The sequence below is a fragment of the Neovison vison genome, chromosome 3, assembly GCF_020171115.1.
Source record: "Neovison vison isolate M4711 chromosome 3, ASM_NN_V1, whole genome shotgun sequence".
Taxonomy (NCBI): Eukaryota; Metazoa; Chordata; class Mammalia; order Carnivora; family Mustelidae; genus Neogale; species Neogale vison.
The window spans coordinates 29776379-29786220 of NC_058093.1; the positions used below are offsets into that span (position 1 = coordinate 29776379).

At 42.9% G+C, this 9842-nt stretch overlaps 1 pseudogene; it reads right to left on the reverse strand.

Moving 5' to 3' along the window:
• Positions 1-7555: 7555 nt before the first annotated feature.
• Positions 7556-8185, reverse strand: LOC122903481 (annotated as a pseudogene).
• Between the last annotated feature and the right edge of the window lie 1657 nt (positions 8186-9842).

A 9842-nucleotide genomic window follows, 5' to 3' on the forward strand; every position in this document is an offset into this window, starting at 1 on the left:
TCATCTATTCTGTGACTTCTCTTCACTCCCAGATAGCGACCTGGCCACTCTTCCTCATTGCTTCCTGGGGGCTTTGTTCTTGAACGTTGATTTGCAAAAAAACAAAAACAAAAACAAACAAACAAACAAAAAAATCAAAAACCCAAAAAACAAAGAACACATAGATATGTTCTCATGGTAACCATTCAGCTGTGGAAAATAACGCAGAGGCTCTCCTTGTCTGACTGTCCCCTCTAGAGAGCTAAATATCCTGCCAGACACATTTCTGTGAGTTTACGTACAGACACATACCTTGTAGAAATAGACACCCCCCCGCCACAAATGGTACCATGCCTTATGCATTGTACTGAAACTCTTTTACTTTATGTTCTGGGGAATTTCTTTGATTTTATTTCTATCCCTTATTACCTTTTACCTTTTTTTTGTTTTTCTTAGAAATCATGCACCCCACGCCAAATAATCTTCTTCTATTAACTTAAGTATTTAGATAACAAACACATATACAGAACTTACTATGTGCCGGATAGGTTACAAGTAAAAGTGCATGCAATCCTCATAACTATCCTATGAGTCATGCACCGATGCCATACCCATTGCACAGATGAGAAAACTGAGTTACAGAGAGATTAAATAATTTACCCAGAGTCACATCCCTAAGAAGTAGTAGAGCCAGGATTGGGACTCCGGAAGTCTGATTCCGCCTCTAGGATACGTGGTCACTTGGCCTCTCCTCACCACTCTTCTTCAAATTTGCCCAGGTGAGGAGATGAAAATGTGTCCATTGATAAGGAAGACAATCCAGCCCCAGGACACTTGTGAAGATGGCAACTTCTTTCTTTCTGTCATTTTTTAAAAAAGATTTCATTTATTTGAGAGAGAGTGCGAACGTAAGCAAAAGAGCACAAACACGGGGGAGGGGCAGACGCCCCGCTGAGCAGGGAGCCTGATTGGTAGGGGGCTCCATCCCAGGACCCTGAGACCATGACCTGAGCCAAAGGCAGATGCTTAATGACTGAGCCACCCACGCGTCCCCCACCTGACCCCGCCGTCTTTTTTTTTTTTTGCTCAGTCACTTCCAATCTCTGAAAGTCTTATCCTTTTTTTTTTTTTTTCCCCAACAACATTCTTTACTGATAAGCAGATGCAAAATGACTGACCTCACCCATGGCTGTCTTTCTGCTCGTTGTGACATAATCTTTCTTGAGATGATTATATTTTTTAAAAAGATTTTATTTATTTATTTGCAGAGAGAGAGCAAGAGAGCACAAGCAGGGGGAACAGCAGGCAGAGGGAGAGGGAGAAGCAGACACGCTTGCTGAGCAGGGAGATGACATGGGACTAGAACCAAGGACTTCAGGATCACGACCTGAACCGAAGGCAGACATTTACCCAACTGAGCTACCCAGGCACCCTGATTACACATTTTTTTTAAAGATTATTTATTTATTTGACAGACAGAGATCACAAGTAGGCAGAGAGGCAGGCAGAGAGAGAGGAGGAAGCAGGCTCCCCACTGAGCAGAGAGCCCAATGTGGGGCTCGATCCCAGGACCCTGGGATCATGACCTGAGCTGAAGGCAGAGGGCTTAATCCACTGAGCCACCCAGGCGCCCCTGATTACACATTTTTTAAAAGTTACAGTGAGTGCAGGAATTCACTAAAAAGAACTTAGGAAGATGATTTAAGACCAGAACACTCCACAGCAGGTGCGAAAGAACTGCTCATCTACAGGCAGGAAACCAGCTGATAAAACGCGTCAGCTGCAAACGCGTGGTGCCTCTCGTGGGAAAGGGAAGCCTGCTCTGCTGCGGAGTTTCCAGGCCCAGAGGATGGAGCCAGGAGCCACAGATTATTCCCAGGCCTTAAAGGCTAATGAACGCTGCCTGCCTGGCTGGGTTTCTACATTGCTTGGGACATTGGTGGCTCCATCATTCATTCCATTTTCTGCTTTTTAAATGGGAGTATCTGTGACTATTTTTCTAGAACTGTCTTATTCTTATATCTGGGAGCCGAGAACTTGTTTTGTAGGTTTGCAGGTGCACAGAGGGAGAGAAACTGTGCCCCAGGAATCATACCCAAGTCCTCACCAAATGTCAAGTAATTTAAATAATGAGATTTGGGACTTTCGAGGTAGTGAGATCTTTTTTTTTTTTTTTTAAGATTTTATTTATTTATTTGAATGAGAGAGGGAACAAGGTCAGGGAGTAGGGGAGGGACAGAGGGAGAGGGAGAAGCAGACCCCTAATGAAGTAGGGAGCCCCATGTGGGGCTCGATCCCAGAACCCTGGCATCACTGAGCTGAAGGCAGCCACCCAACAGACTGAGCCCCCCAGGCGCCCCAATGGTGAGATTCTGATAAAATTTTGGACTTTGAGTTGATGTTGTCATGGGTTGAGGCTTTTGAGCACTTTTGGCTGGGATGCGTTTATATGGGTTGGATGCAGACTTTGGGGGCAAAGGTCAGCTATGGCAGGCAGAATAATGTCCCTCCAAAAATGTTCATGTCCTAACCCCCAAATCTGTGAGTAGTTAACCTTATATGAAAAAGGGGACTTTGCAGATATGATGAAATCCAACATTTTGAGATGAGGAGATTATTCTGGATCATCTGGGTGAGCTAAATAAACATAATCACAAGGAGGGGAGCCTGGCTGCCTCAGTTGGTTGATTGCTGCCTCAGTTGGTTGATTTCTGCCCAGGTCATGATCTTGGGATGGAGAGAGATAACCTCCATATTGGGCTCCGCGCTCAGCAAGGAGCCTGCAGGGGATTCTCTCTCTCCCTCTGTCCCCTCCCTCTCTCCGAAATAGACAAATACATCTTTAAAAAGTGTGATCACAAGGGTCCTTGTAAGAGGGAAGCAAGAGAATCAAAACTGTAAAAGATTTAAGACCAGAAGCAGAGATTGCCATGATATGGCCTTGAGCCAAGGGATGCCAGCTGCCTCTGCAAACTGGAAGAGGTGAAGGACAGGTTTCCCCTGGAGCAACCAGAAGGAAGCTGTGATGTGTTAATTAACATGGTAAAGGCCCCTCAACTTTGCAGGGGGATTGAGGTTCCTACAGATTTAAGATGGGGTAATAATCCTGGATTATCCAGTGGGCCAATCTAATCACATGAGCCCCTAAACACAGAGAAATTTCCCTGGCTGTTGCAGAGAGATGGGATTATGGGAGGGGGGGCCTGAACGGTGCCAAAAAGGGGGTACGAGCCAAGAAATGCAGGTAGGCTCTAGAAGCTGGAAAGGTAAGGAAGTGATTCTCCCCTACAGCCTCCTGAGAAAAATGCAGCCCCACTGTCACCTTGATTTTATTGTTTAAGATTTGTCAGAGAGAGCGAGAGAGAGAGAGAGAAAGCACAAGCATGGGGAGGGGCAGGTGGTGGCGGGGGAGGGGCAGCAGGCTCCCTGTTGAGCAAGGAGGCTGACGCTCAGAGACTCCATCCCAGCACCTGGGGATCATGTGACCTGAGCTGATGTCAGACGCTGACCTGGCTGAGCCACCCAGGCATCCCTGCCACCTTGATTTTAGTCCAGCAACACCCACGGTGGACTTCTCATGTATAGAACGGTAAGATTGAAAATCTGTGTTCTTTTAAGGCACTAAACTTGTAGTACTCTGTTATAGCAGTGATAGGAAACTCTTACTTTATTATTAATGAGGGGTAGAGACCGAAGATGAAGTCATATCTGGGAAGAAGAAAAAGCATTTTTCTGTTGTTCCTGATGTAGCCAGCCTAGCCCACGAAATGCTTGGCTTCAGCAGAAATGCAAACATGCTGTCAGTCCTTAGATCCGGTGTGTCTAACAGAAAAAACATTCATGAGATTCTACACTAGTTTTGTCCTGGAATAGAATATACTGAGCAGTTACAACAGTTTTCAGTGTATAAAGTGGGTCCCCTAGAAATTGGGGGTCCCCCTGTGTTGAGTGAATAAATGAATGTGATAAGGACAGGCTCTGGGAGAGACTGGAATGACTCCATTTTATTTTATTTGTTTATTTGACACAGGAAGAGAGAGAGTATGAGCAGTGGGAGTAGCAGGCACAGGGAGAATCAGACCCCCCACTGAGCAGGGAGCCTAATGCGGGATTTGATCCCAAGATCCTGGGATCACAACCTGAGCCGAAGGCAGTCGCTTACCCGTGAGCCACCCTCAGGCACCCTAATAACTCCATTTTTTATTTATTTAAAATATTTTATTTATTTATTTGACAGAGAGAGAGAGATCACAAGTAGGCAGAGAGGAAGGCGGGGAGGGGGGGGGAAGCAGGCTCCCCGCCAAGCAGAGAGCACTATGTGGGGCTCAATCTCAGGACCCTGAGATCATGACCTAAGCCGAAGGCAGAGGCATTAACCCAGTGAGCCAGCCAGGTGCCCCAATAACTCCATTTTAAAGTACTCTTGGGGGCATCTGTCTGGCTCCAGTTAGTGGAGGGTGGGACATGTGGTCTCAGGGTTGTGAGTTCAAGCCCCATGTTAGGTGTAAGGATTGTTTAAAAATAAAAGCTTGGAGTGCCTGGGTGGCATCTGACTCTTGATTTCAGATCAGATCGTGATCTCAGGTTTCTGGAATTGAATACCTGTCAGGCTCCCCAATCCACGGGGAGTTCACTTGTCTCCCTCTCCCTCTGCCCCTCCCCTGCTCACACGTGCACATGCGCACAGGGGCAGGGTCTGTCTCTGTATCTGTAAAATAAATAAATAAATCTTAAAAAAAAGTAAAAATAAAACCTTAAAAAATAAATAAATAAAAATCAAGTGTTCTTTATCACATCTTCTCAAGGACTGCTGACATTTGTGTCCTTTTATTTCTGGTTTATGATGATCACAGCTCTATAAAATACAATGCCAAACTGTATTTTTTAATACTAGTAATGTACCTAAGTTGATAAGTAAAAAAGATGTATAAAAACTAAATAAATAGAAGGGGCTTCTGAGTGGCTGCCTGCTGAGCATCTGCCTTCTGCTTGGGTCATGATCTCAGGGTCCTGGGATCAAGTCCTGTGTTGCACTCCCTCCTCAGCAGGGGGCCTGATTCTCCCTCTGCCTGCTACTCCCACTGCTCATGCTCTCTCTTTCTCTCAATTAAATAATAAGTAAAATATTTTTTAAAAACCTAAATGAGAGAAATAATTATTATATGATCAAACTATTTCAAAATCAGAATACAGGTACTCTCCAGTATATAGCATAGAAAAACTTTCAACTTAATTTCATAAAACAACTTCTTTTTTTTTCTTTTTTTTTTAAGATTTTATTTATTTATTTGATAGACAGAGATCACAAGCAGGCAGAGAGAGGAGGAAGCAGGCTCCCTGCTGAGCAGAGAGTCCGATGCGGGGCTCGATCCCACGACCCTGGGACCATGACCTGAGCCGAAGGCAGAGGCTTTAACCCACTGAGCCACCCAGGCGCCCCATAAAACAATTTCTTTTTTTTTTTTTTTAAAGATTTTATTTATTTATTTGTCAGAGAGAGAGAGAGCACACGCAGACAGAGTGGCAGGAAGAGACAGAGAGAGAAGCAGGCTCCCTGCTGAGCAAGGAGCCCAATGTGGGACTCGATCCCAGGACGCTGGGATCATGACCTGAGCTGAAGGCAGCCGCTCAACCAACTGAGCCATCCAGGTGTCCCATAAAACAATTACTTAATGGCTGTTGACCAATGAAGCACCAAGGAAGTTTAGTGCAAATTCTACCAAATGCATTCATCAAAACGGGGGTTTTGTTCCCTTTTCCTGCAAATAAGTGTTATTATATTAATATTGAGAATGTAACAGATTGGTTTGACTCGATATTTAAAAGCTATCAATCACCATGGGACACTTGGCTAGTTCAGTCAGTACAGCATGACACTCTTGATCATGGGGTCATGAATTTGAGCCGTATGTTGGGTGTAGAGTTTACTAAAGAAAAAGAAAAAGAAAAGGCTATCACCATAAACCCGCCCTGCAACTAAAAACTCAAACAGTAATTTCAAGATCCATCTCTAGTCCAATATTATCTATATTTAGGCTGGAAGACAGAATAGGACCAAAATCTATTTATGTATAAAATGTATTCAATGTATTTAAGTATTAAAATGTATTTAAGTAATAAAAATAATTTGATTGTTTTAATGCTGGAAGTATTTTATTATATTAAAATGGCACATAATCCTTCCTACCTTCTGCTTCATGGATAAGAGCAATATTATTTTAGTTGCTCAAACATCATAGTATAGTTGATCCTTGAACAACATGGGTTTGAACTATGAGAGTCGATTCATACATAGATTTTTCCTGATAAACACAGTGCAGTATTGTAAATCTATTTTCTTTTCCTTATGATTTTCTTTTAAAGATTTTATTTATTTATTCGACACAGAGAGACAGAATGAGAAAGGGAACACAAACAGGGGGAGTGGGAGAAAGAGAAGCAGGCTTCCCGCTGAGCAGGGAACCCCGATGTGGGACTCGATACTAGGACCCTGGGATCATGACCTGAGCCAAAGGCAGATGCTTAATAACTGAGCCACCCAGGCGCTCCTCCTTATGATTTTCTTATCAACAATTTTTTCTTCAGATTTCTGAAAAAGAATACAGTATATACTACATATAGTATACAAAATACATGATCATCAACTTTATGTTATCATTAAGGCTCTGGTCAACAATACGTTATTAGTAGTTAAGTTTGGGGAAAGTCAAAGTTATACATAGATTTTCAACTGTGGGGGGAAGGGTCAGCACCCCAACCCTCATGATGTTCCAGGATTGTCTGTATTAAGAATATCTGCTTCTTGGGGCGCCTGTGTGGCTCAGTGGGTTAAGCTTCTGCCTTTGGCTCAGGTCATGATCTCAGGTTCCTGGGATCGAGCCCCACATCAGGCTCTCTGCTCAGCAGGGAACCTGCTTCCCCCTTTCTCTCTCTGCCTGCCTCTCTGCCTACTTGTGATCTCTCTCTCTCTCTGTCAAATAAATAAATAAAATCTTAAAAAAAAAAAAAAAGAATATCTGCTTCTTGTGGTAGGCTTTTCATCAGCTCTGTGGAAATGACGTCCCAAGAATAAAGTCTTGTAAGTCGCAAAATCGGGACAAGACTGTACAAAAAAGACCCCAACATCCAGGAACCTGGGGATTCAACACTATTGAATCTTTGTATCAAATGACTATCGTTGGCTAACAGGGTTTGAAAACTTTTTTTAAGTGATCTCTATGCCCAATGTAGGGCTCAAACTCATGATCCTGAAATCAAGAGTCACATTGTCTACTGATGGAGGCAGCTAGGCGCCCCGGGTTTGAATTTTTATTGTTGTCCCTGAATCATGAATAAACACAGCTACATTAAGTAGTGACTTCTCCTCGACTTCTGGGGAGGAAGGTGTGCTCTTTCAGGGGTAAGGCTTCCAAGTTTTTGCCTTTCTCCATTAAAAGCCCTGAACCTTATTCTAGGTTTTCGGTATACTTGACCTTGACGATCCTCCATACCCAAATTCACTTGGCCACCACAAGCCAGTCACTGAAGTTCGAGGGGAGTCTCTTTTTGGAAATATTCTGACACCAGTAATGTCATGTTAAAGGATTTCTAATATAAGTTGCTGGATTTCAGGCATACATGCAGAGTCACCCTTCTCTTAACAGATTCCAGAAATTCAGCATTTGTTGGGTCATTGTATGGTTTTGACTCCTCATCATCTAAACGCAAGTTGTTGCTGAAACTGTTGTAAGCAAAATCTGAACATCTTGTGGCTGATTTTCTCCATAGATGTATAGAGACTGCCTACGAAAGGAATGCCTCACTCTGTCCCCTCTACATGCAAATGACTTCAATTTGTCATCACTCAAAGCTCTTGTAGCTTTATTTAGAGGGACAGTCCCATGTTCCCTTGTATCTTTGTAAAGGTCACTCACAATTTTTCCAGTTGAAGTTTGAATTACATGTGATCCTCTGCATTTGTGTTCACTTTCATAGACAGTCAGTGATGTGGTGGTCAGCACCTCAGCCAAGGGAATATATCTCTAAGAGCAGGAAACCTTCGCGGTGGTGTGCATGCGCTTTTAAAGACTGTAACTGTAGGCCTGTCACATTTGGAAGATTTGCCTTTCATTTCATTTTTAACTAATTCTGCCCAGGCCAATTTATTTCTTGATACGTCATCACTTTGGTTGTTTTCAGGTTTCTTATTTTTAGTCTTCACTTTTTTTTTTTTTTTTTTTTTTTAAGTAGACTCCATGCCCAGTTTGGAGCCCAGTGTGGGGCTCGAACTCACAACACTGAGATCAAGACTGGAGCTGAGATCAAGAGTCTGACGCTTGACCAACTAAGCCACCCAGGTGCCCCAGGTCTTTACCCTCTTATTACATTCTATAAATTCTGGGGGCCCTGGCTGGCTCAGTCAGTAGAACATGTGACTCTTGATTTCAGGGTCTTGCTTTCAAGCTCCACTTTGGGTGTGAAGCCTACTTAAGAAAAAAAAATTCTGCAAATCTTGTGTGTTGGTGGGGGGCGGGGGGGACGGGGCTTGACCCTGTAGACTTCCTCTCTTACCCTCCAGCCCTCTCTAGCCAACTCCTCCAATCTTATCATTTATTTCTTTTTTAAACTCCCTCCCTCCTGTGTGGGTCTGCATGCCTATTTTTTCCTACTTTTTAGTTTGAATGAATTTACTAAAATCTTTGCTTACCATTGCTGTTTGCTTCCTCACTTCTTCCTCTCAGATTCATTTTTCTCTTAGTGCTGATCTACCCTCCTTTATATTTACTTCACAGTAAGTCTCTAAGTGTTAAACTTCCGGAGTCCACTCCCAACTGAAAAAGTCTTTTTCTTTTCTTTTCTTTCTTTCTTTTTTTTTTTTTTTAAAGATTTTATTTATTTATTTGACAGACAGAGATCACAAGTAGGCAGAGAGGCAGGCAGAGAGAGAGAGAAGAGGAAGCAGGCTCGATGTGGGGCTCGATCCCAGGACCCTGGGATCATGACCTGGGCTGAAGGCAGAGGCTTTAACCCACTGAGCCACCCAGGCGCCCCAAGTCTTTTTATTTTCATGCTTGAATCATGTTTGGGCTGTGTACGTAATTCTAGATTCAAAGAGATTTTTCCTCTTGGGGCATCTGGTGAGTTCAGTTGGTAAAGCATGCAACTCTTGATCTTGGGGTTGTGAGTTCGAGTCCCAGATTGGGCATGGAGCCCCCTTAAAAATATATTAAAAAATAAAAAATAAAGGCCACTTTTCATTAAAAAAAAAAGAGAGAGAGAGAGATTTTTTCCTCTGAACTTTAAAAATTCTCTCCCTTTTTTTTTCTTGCCTCTGCTTTTCAGTGAGAGACTTCCTGTCAATACAATGGTCATAACTTTGTAGTTCATCTCTCCCCACCCCCACTGGAAATTGCCAGGGTTTCCTTCATTCCTGGCATCTACCACTGTCACAACAGATCTGCATGTTGCTTTTATAAAAAGATCCTGATTGGCATTTGAAGGGTTCATGGTTTTCTCTTCTTGGGACATTTCCTTCTTTTATTTATTTGAGTGAAACTTCTTCTCACAATTACAGATCCATATCCCTGATGAACACAGATGCAAAAATTCTCATCAAGATGCCAGCCAGTAGGATCCACAGTACTTTAAGAAGATTATTCACCACGACCAGGTGGGATTTATTCCTGGGCTGCAAGAGTGGTTTGACATCTACAACTCAATCAATGTGATACACTATATTAATAAAGAATGGACAAGAACTGTATGATCTTCTCAATAGAAGCAGAAAAAGCAGTTGACATAGTACAGCATCCTTTCTTGATTACAACTCTCCACAGTGTAGAGATAGAGGAAACATACCTCAATATCATAAAAGCCATACACAA